The sequence below is a fragment of the Pleuronectes platessa genome, chromosome 13 (assembly GCF_947347685.1).
Source record: "Pleuronectes platessa chromosome 13, fPlePla1.1, whole genome shotgun sequence".
Classification (NCBI taxonomy): Eukaryota; Metazoa; Chordata; class Actinopteri; order Pleuronectiformes; family Pleuronectidae; genus Pleuronectes; species Pleuronectes platessa.
The window spans coordinates 24,513,468-24,522,162 of record NC_070638.1 but is presented as its reverse complement, the minus strand read 5'-3'; the positions used below and the strand labels follow the sequence as shown (position 1 = coordinate 24,522,162).

At 40.3% G+C, this 8,695-nt stretch overlaps 1 long non-coding RNA gene across 1 annotated transcript; it reads left to right on the top strand.

The window, feature by feature from the left end:
• Positions 1 to 5,502: 5,502 nt before the first annotated feature.
• On the top strand, positions 5,503 to 7,593 carry LOC128455298 (uncharacterized). Its single transcript, XR_008341695.1, has 2 exons — positions 5,503 to 5,874; positions 6,500 to 7,593. It is a non-coding gene; the product is annotated as an uncharacterized LOC128455298 (long non-coding RNA).
• Positions 7,594 to 8,695: the final 1,102 nt, after the last annotated feature.

Sequence of the window (8,695 nt, the reverse complement as noted above, 5' to 3'; positions counted from 1 at the left end):
ATTAGGGGCAGAATTTCTTTAAGTAATTTTGTCGGAATCGGATCTAAGATACATGTTGTTGGTTTAGAACCTGAGATTATTTTGGTAAACTGATCACTGGTGATCAGAAGGAAACTGTCTAAATAATGGGTAGGATTCTCAGCCGTTTCTGAGATTGCTGCTTTTGGTGGGGTATTAGTGCCAATTGAGGGCAGGAGATGATTGATTTTATTTCTAATAGTTAGAATTTTATCATTGAAAAAGGTCATAAAGATATTGCTATTTAGGGATCAAGGAATACTGGGTTTGGTGGAGGTGTGACTCTCTCTCAGCCTGGCTACAGTGATGGGTTTTTGTTTTTTTCTCTTAGTTTTGAATAGCAGGCAGCTCTTGCTTTGTGGAGAGACTTTTTATATTCTTTAACACTATTCTTCCAGTCTATGAGATTTTCAACACGTTTGCTGGAGCGCCTTTCTAGTTTTCTTGATAATTGTTTTAACTCATTTGTCTGGGAATTATACCACGGAGCTATTTTACTATGTTTGACATTTTTCTTCTTAGAGGCGCTATTGAGTCTAATGTTAATCGTAATGAGTCTGCAGAGCTATCGACGAGATGATCGATCTCAATGGACCTCGGTTTTTAAAGAATTTGTTGTTTATATCGAAGGATAATATGTGTTTAAATGTAATTAGGGCCCGAGCACCGAATGGTGAGAGGCCCTATTGAATCTGTAAGGATTTTTATTATTAGGGCCCGAGCACCGAATGGTGAGAGGCCCTATTGAATCTGTAAGGATTTGTATTATTAGGGCCCGAGCACCGAAATCGGTGGGAGGCCCTATTGAAATTGAAATGATTATTATTATTATTAGGGCCCGAGCACCGAAATCGGTGAGAGGACCTATTGAAATTGAAAAGATTATTATTATTATTATTTTTCTTCGCTCAGTGAATTGGCTTTTTGAGGGCTTTAACGTGCTCAAAAAGTTTCTAAAGTGTACAGTAAATTAGAAATGTGCGCAAGTTTACGTATTCTGAAGTATTTGGGAACGGGTGTGTCAAAACCGCTCAATAGCGCCACCTACGGAAAAGCCCCTCATTTAGCATTCACCGATCATCAAAAAAAACAAAGACTATTGTGTATCATGACTAGATGCACAAAAAAGTCCATCAGTGCATTATGAATAACGCAACAGGAAGCCCGCCAGTTTGACTTTAGTGGCCATTTTGGTCATATTCGATATTTTTTCTTTTAAGTACTCCTCCTACAGCTTTCATCAAATCAACTTACAATTTAGACGATCGTCATCACAACAAAATGGAGATCTAAAGTTATTGAAGGATTAAGTTTTAGCAAAACCGTCTGACCGTGGTGTGGCCTCAAAGTTTGATTAAACGCCATCAAAACACAGGCTCCTGTATCTTGGACATATTTTGTCCAATCGAGTCCAAACTATACACATAAGACAAGAGTCGCGACCTGAAGACATCGGTACAGAAATCATGACTTAAAATCACAGCGTCCGCTGGTGGCAACAGCAAATGTCTTGTTTTTCTATGTCTTACAGTTTGACTCACTTCTCGTAGGGCCTTCATCAAATCAACGTAAAAATTTGATGCATGTGTACAAAACAAGATGAAGATCTAAAGTTATCAAAATTTAAACTTTTCATCAATCTGTGTGACCGTGGTGAGGCTTATAAATTTGATAAACAAAATGAAAACACCATGTCTGTAGTTAATGGTCCAACACTGCTCTCTAGTGACTTAATATTGAATTACACCTGTAGTGCCAATATTAAGGCACCAGAGGTCAGTGTAACACCATGGTTTGATCAAGACACAAAATGTAACTATTGAAAAAGCCATTTCGTCCCCTCTTCCCCCAATTTAAATCTGTCTGGAGCCGCACAACATATTTGATAACACAGGTTATAAAGTTATATATATACATATATATATATATAGTTATACAATATATATAAAAACTATAGTTTGTTGCATTTATTAAATAACAGAACGACAATAAAGACAACTGTTGACATTTAACTGGTATTTTTACCTGCTACAAAATAGGAAAACACCATACTCTGACCATGGCGTGGAGTCAAAGTCTGATCACATGCCATCAAAACACGAGCGTCTGTATCTTGGACATATTTGGTCCAATCAACTCCAAACTAGACATGTAAGACAAGAGTCGCGATCTGATGACATCTACAAGGACACCATGACTTAAAATCCTAGCGCCACCTGCTGGCTACAGGAAGTGAAGCGTTTATTCTTGCTGCAGAGCTTAAAACGCACGCAAGGCAGAGACGTGCGCTTGGTCATCGATCGCTCTCTCTTCCCCGACCGCAACAGACTTGAAATTGCCTGTGCTCGGGCCCGTTAGTGCTACAACGTAGCCCTAGTTATTATTATTATTTCCCTTTGGGGGGCTTTTTCAGGGTCTAGACATGCTCAAAAAGTTATGAAACTTTGCAGGAAATTCAAAGTCTGCGGATATTTTAGTATTCTGGAGTAATTGGAATTGGGCGTGGCAAAATGGCTCTACAGCGCCCCCTGGAACCAGCCCCTAGGTTTCCACATAACGGATTTTCATCAAAATCTGGATATAGGTGTATCGTGACCAGTCATGAAAAAAAGTCTCATGGAGCATTATGAAAAACGCAACAGGAAGTCCGCCATTTTGCTTTTAGTGGCCATTTTGGCAATATCCCACATTTTTACTTTTCCGTACTTGTCCCAGGGCTTTCATCAGATCAACTTCAAATTCAGATGAGTGTCATCACAACAAGATGGAGATAAAAAATGATTGAGGGATTTTTTTTTTATCACACCGTGTGACCGTGGCATGGCGTTAAAAATTGGTTACACGCCATCAAAACACGGGCATCTGTATCTCGGACATACATGTTCCAATCAAGTCCACACTAGACATGTAAGACAATAGTCCCCGCCTGATGACATCTATGCATAAATGATGACTTAAAACCGCAGCGCCCCCTGGTGGCAACAGGAAATGTCTTGTTTTTTGCTTGTCTTACACTTGGATGAATTTCTCCTCATCCACTGACCTCAACCATGTCAAACTGTATCAAATGGGTCCCAAGACATTGACAATGAAGACATAAGATTACCGTGACTTTTCGTCAAACGCCATATGAATGGCGTGGCATTAAAGTTCATCAACTCGCCGTGAAACACGAAATTGCTGTAACTTCAGTGTTCATGATTCTATCTCTCTCAAACTACATGTGTGTAACAACAGCCCCCCCCTGAAGATATTCATATGGTTTTAAGAAATGGGCGTGGCAAAAAAACTGACCAGCGCCCCCTATAGGGCAACCCCGGCACTACGATGGCCGACATTTATACAAATCTATCGGGACATGTGTCGTTTCATAACAAACAAAAAAATATCTTGGATAGGTATGCTTGACCAAACAGGGAGGCCGCCATTTTGGATTAAGTGGCCATTTTTTTTCCATATTCCACATTTTTACTTGATGCACTTGTCCCAGGGCTTTCATCAGATTAACTTCAAATTAAGATCAGTGCCATCACAACAAGATGGAGATAAAAAGTGATTAAGAGATTGACCTTTCGTCACACCGTGTGACCGTGGCGTGGCGTCTTGAGTTTGATTAAACGCCATCAAAACACGAGGTTCTGTATCTCGGACATACATTGTCCAATCGAGTCCAAACTAGACATGTAAGACAAGGGTGCCATCCTGATGACATCTACACAGAAATTATGACTTGAAATTACAGCGCCCCCTGGTGGCTACAGGAAGTGACATGTTTTATACTTTGATGAACTGCTCCTGGCTGATTTACAATATACAGCTCAAATCAGATCAGTCAAGTCATTAGATCATGGTCAGAATTGTGACGTTTCCTCAAACCGTGTAAACATTGATGTGCGGCGAAGGATTTTCCTTCGCCAAAGGACACGATGTTATCATAACTCCACTGTGCATTGTCCTATCACTACAAAACTTCTGTCACATGGTCAGAGTCCAAGCCTGAACAGCTCTATGTGTCAATATTTCCTCAGTGTCATAGCGCCACCTACTGATTCGCCAGGAAACAGGAAGTACTTTGTTAATCCACTCTGCATTATCCAACCGGCTCCAAACTACTGACCTATGATCACAATCCTGAATAGAACAGCTCCATATATGAATATTAGTTCAGGATCATAGCGCCACCTATTGATCAGTGTGAAAATTAAGTTGCGGAAACATTGTCCAATTGACACAAAATTGCTCACGCTACATCAGAGCGCCTACATGAACAGATCTATATGTCTGTGCGTAATAATAGTGATGGCGCCACCTACTGGCAAACCTACTGCCGCAGAGCGCAAAACGCATTTAACGTGGAGAAGTGCATGCTCGATCGATGATGTGCGCTTGGTCATCGATCGCTCTCTCCACCGACCGCAACAGGCTTCAACGTGCGGGTGCTCGGGCCCGCAAGTGCTACAACGTAGCCCTAGTTAGGGCCCGAGCACCGAAATCGGTGAGAGGACCTATTGAAATTGAAAAGATTATTATTATTATTATTTTTCTTCGCTCAGTGAATTGGCTTTTTGAGGGCTTTAATGTGCTCAAAAAGTTTCTAAAGTGTACAGTAAATTAGAAATGTGCGCAAGTTTACGTATTCTGAAGTATTTGGGAACGGGTGTGTCAAAACCGCTCAATAGCGCCACCTACGGAAAAGCCCCTCATTTAGCATTCACCGATCATCAAAAAAACAAAGACTATTGTGTATCATGACTAGATGCACAAAAAAGTCCATCAGTGCATTATGAATAACGCAACAGGAAGCCCGCCAGTTTGACTTTAGTGGCCATTTTGGTCATATTCGATATTTTTTCTTTTAAGTACTCCTCCTACAGCTTTCATCAAATCAACTTACAATTTAGACGATCGTCATCACAACAAAATGGAGATCTAAAGTTATTGAAGGATTAAGTTTTAGCAAAACCGTCTGACCGTGGTGTGGCCTCAAAGTTTGATTAAACGCCATCAAAACACGGGCTCCTGTATCTTGGACATATTTTGTCCAATCGAGTCCAAACTATACACATAAGACAAGAGTCGCGACCTGAAGACATCGGTACAGAAATCGTGACTTAAAATCACAGCGTCCCCTGGTGGCAACAGGAAATGTTTTTTTTTTATACGTCTTACACTTTGATTTACTTGTCGTAGGGCCTTCATCAGGTCAACTTAAAAATTACATGAGTCTCCTCAAGACAACATGAAGATGTAAAGTTATCAAAAAAACAACTTTTCGCCACACCGTCTGACCGTGGCGTGCCCTTAAAGTTTGATGAATAACATTAAAACACGGCATTCATTTTAACGGAGTTACCATGAACGCATCATTAGACCGCATTGTCTAATGATGCGGTCATCATTATTTTTATTTTTATTCAGCCACTTTGCGAAACCATTTCAAACTGTGTGAAATGGGTCTCAAGATATTGATAGTGTAGGCATAAGATTGCTGTGACTTTTCATCATGATAATTAACTGCTTGGCAGCTGAGGTCATCATCTCGACATGAAAAACGAAACTCAATTGAACACAGCTGAAAGTGAACGCATCATAAGACTTTGAAAAAAGTTACAGCGTGACAAGCTGCGGAGCTGTGGGTCACGGGGAACCGGAGGACGGTTGGCGAATCTGGATGAGAGGACGGCGTCGGAGTTACTGTGGACGTTGTTCGCTCAGCAGGTTAGAGTGTCTCCACGCTCTTTTCCCCTCTCCCCTCGTGTTTCTTCCTGTGTGAACTCTGCCGCTGCCTTTCTCAACATCAGCACTGGCTATTAGCTAGCTCCTGCTAGCTCCAACAAAGCATCTCTCAACTGCTACGTAAGTGAAACGGACACTTCTGACTGACTGTGATGATAAGCAAAAGAGACACTGTGGACTGACTGTGCAGAGTACAGTGCGCGGCACACACTCTAAGAACAATTCCATAGCGACAGTGAGACTGCATGCTGGTGCACGTGTGATGTGTTGTACTGCTATTTGTTTGATCTGTTTACTAATACTAGCTCTAATAAATACTGTATAAGTTATATTTTGCTCCGGAATTGAACTGTGTTAAAGCGGTTCACATGGAAAATATATGTTCAATTATGTGAAGGGTGATTTTCATTACTATTATACTAATGGAGATTTAGCACTTGCTACACATTGTAAGAGCAGCTGTGCAAAGGAGCACTACGTATCCTAAGGCTCTTTATTCAGAGTCACGGTGTTGATGTCCTGTCACGTGTTACAGTGAAAAATAACCGTGTCTACTAGTGTTTACATCGTTAATCTCAGGCAGACTTCCCTGAATTATTTTGTTAAATATAAATACATTATAGCCTTGTAACTTTACTAGAACAGACAGTGTTCATAGAGAATTTGAAAATGATGTACACTACCTATTTCCTAAGATGAAATGATTATGATCTGATTATTTTTATGTTTCCTCTCATTTTATTAGGGACGGACGAGCCTGAAGGACACAGCTGTGATGACCAATTGACCATGTTTTGTCTCTTATGGCAAAGCAGAAATATTAAACACTGGGTTCTTATCTAAAGTGTATCAAATCAGAAAGCAAAAGATACACATTGTTGTTATAAGTTTTTATTATTTTAACCAACCATAATGAAGATAGAAATGAATTCTTATCCATGCCACTTAGCAATGACTGCCACCACCAAACAGTTGCAGGCCATCTTTATTTAAGGGAGGAATTTAGAAGTGTTGTGTAGCTTCTGATGATGATGCAGTCGTCCACGTGTTGCCCACCATGTTGCTGCTGACGACGTCAGGTGCTGCAGTTCCTCATCTATGAAGAGAAGAAACGCACTGTTAAAGAATGTTTTGAGTTGTGTATGAAGCACAACAGATTTCAGATAGAACCGTTGTACTGTGGTCTGGGTTTGTATCCTAATGGTTAAATGCACATATTTTAAGTCGCTTTTGATAAAAGTACTGAAAGAAATACAACATTGTAAAAATAGATAAAATGTCTTTCTACCTCATCTGTAATATTCAAGGTGATAATCTCCCACAGAGCTATTGATAACAGTCCACATCAAGTCTCTCCACTTCTCTCAGTGTGAAAACATAATTATATAATTAATTTGAGAACTGTTTACAACACTGATGTGTGGAGATTAAAATCATATCTAAACTGTCTAATTCACTGTAAAACTCCATGACATTCGCAGGCCATCTGTAGTTAAGGGAGCAACGTATGGAGTGATGTGTAGAGGGCAGAAACTTGGACTATGGGCAGAGAAGGTCTCTGGTTCGTCTCCGGTTCGACTCCACGGAGAGACAACAAAAGACAAACCTGGATTGATCTGTCCAAAAATCCAAGAGTCTCCCTACCCTCTCTAGTGCCCCTGAGCAAGGCACCTCACTCCCCCAACATCTGCTCCGTGAGCGCCGTACATGGTCGCTCACTGCTCTGTGTGTCCTGCACCAGATGGGTAAAAAGCAGAGATTAAATTTCCCTACCTGCATGAGTGTGCCTTTGCATGTCTGTGCATGTGTTTGGGACGAATAAATGGATCTTAATCTTAATCTTTTAATCTTAATCAGTTGTCTTCCAGTTGACCAGCATGAAGCTGCAAATCTCCACCATGTTGCTGCTGAGGACATCAGGAGCTGCATTAATGAGGAGCAGAAGCGCACTGTTATGAATGTTTTGTGTTGTGTATGAAGCACCACATATTTCAGATAGAACCGATGTACTGGGGTCTGGGTTTGTATACTAATGGTTAAATGCACATACTTTAAATCACTTTTGATAAAACGTGAGAAAGAAATACAACATTGTACACATAGATAAAATGTCTTTCTACCTCATCTGTAATATTCAAGGTGATGATCTCCCACAGAGCTGTTGATAACAGTCCACATCAAGTCTCTCCACTTCCCTCAGTGTGAAAACATAATTATATAATTAACTGGAGAAGTGTTTACAACACTGATGTGTGGACATTATAATCTTATCTATACTGTCTAATTGACTCTACAACTCCATGACAGACTAAATTAACGATGTGAAAATAGTAATGGTGGATATATCAGCCTGTATCAGAATAATGGTGAAACAGTTATTATCACATGCAACTTACACATGTAGCGTATTGATATTAACTTATTAAAATAAAACAAAGTCACAGCCAAACATACGACTCTGCAGTTAACTTGCTTCAATGTGTTCATTAGACGTGTTAAATAAACTAACTTTTATAACAATTTTATATTAAAAAAGCCTTGAGGCATGTAAGTATATGGTGATAGTTAAAGCAATAGGTTTGGTTGTATGGTTTCAAGGTTACTTACCTCTAGTTCATAGAGCCTCCTGCTGGCTACAGGAAGTGAAGCAATAATCCTTGCCGCAGTGCACAAACGCATGCAACGCAGAGACGAGCGCTTGGTCATTGAACGTTCTCTCTTCACCGACCGCAACAGAATAGAAATTGCCTGTGCTCGGGCCCGTTAGTGCTACAACGTAGCCCTAGTTATTATTATTATTTTTCTTAGCTTAAATGAATTGGCTTTTTGAGGGCTTTAATGTGCTCAAAAAGTTGTAGGAGTTTGCAGTAAATTCGAAGGCGGCGAAAATTTACGTATTCTGGAGTATTTTGAAAAGGGCGTGGCAAAATGGCTCAAGAGC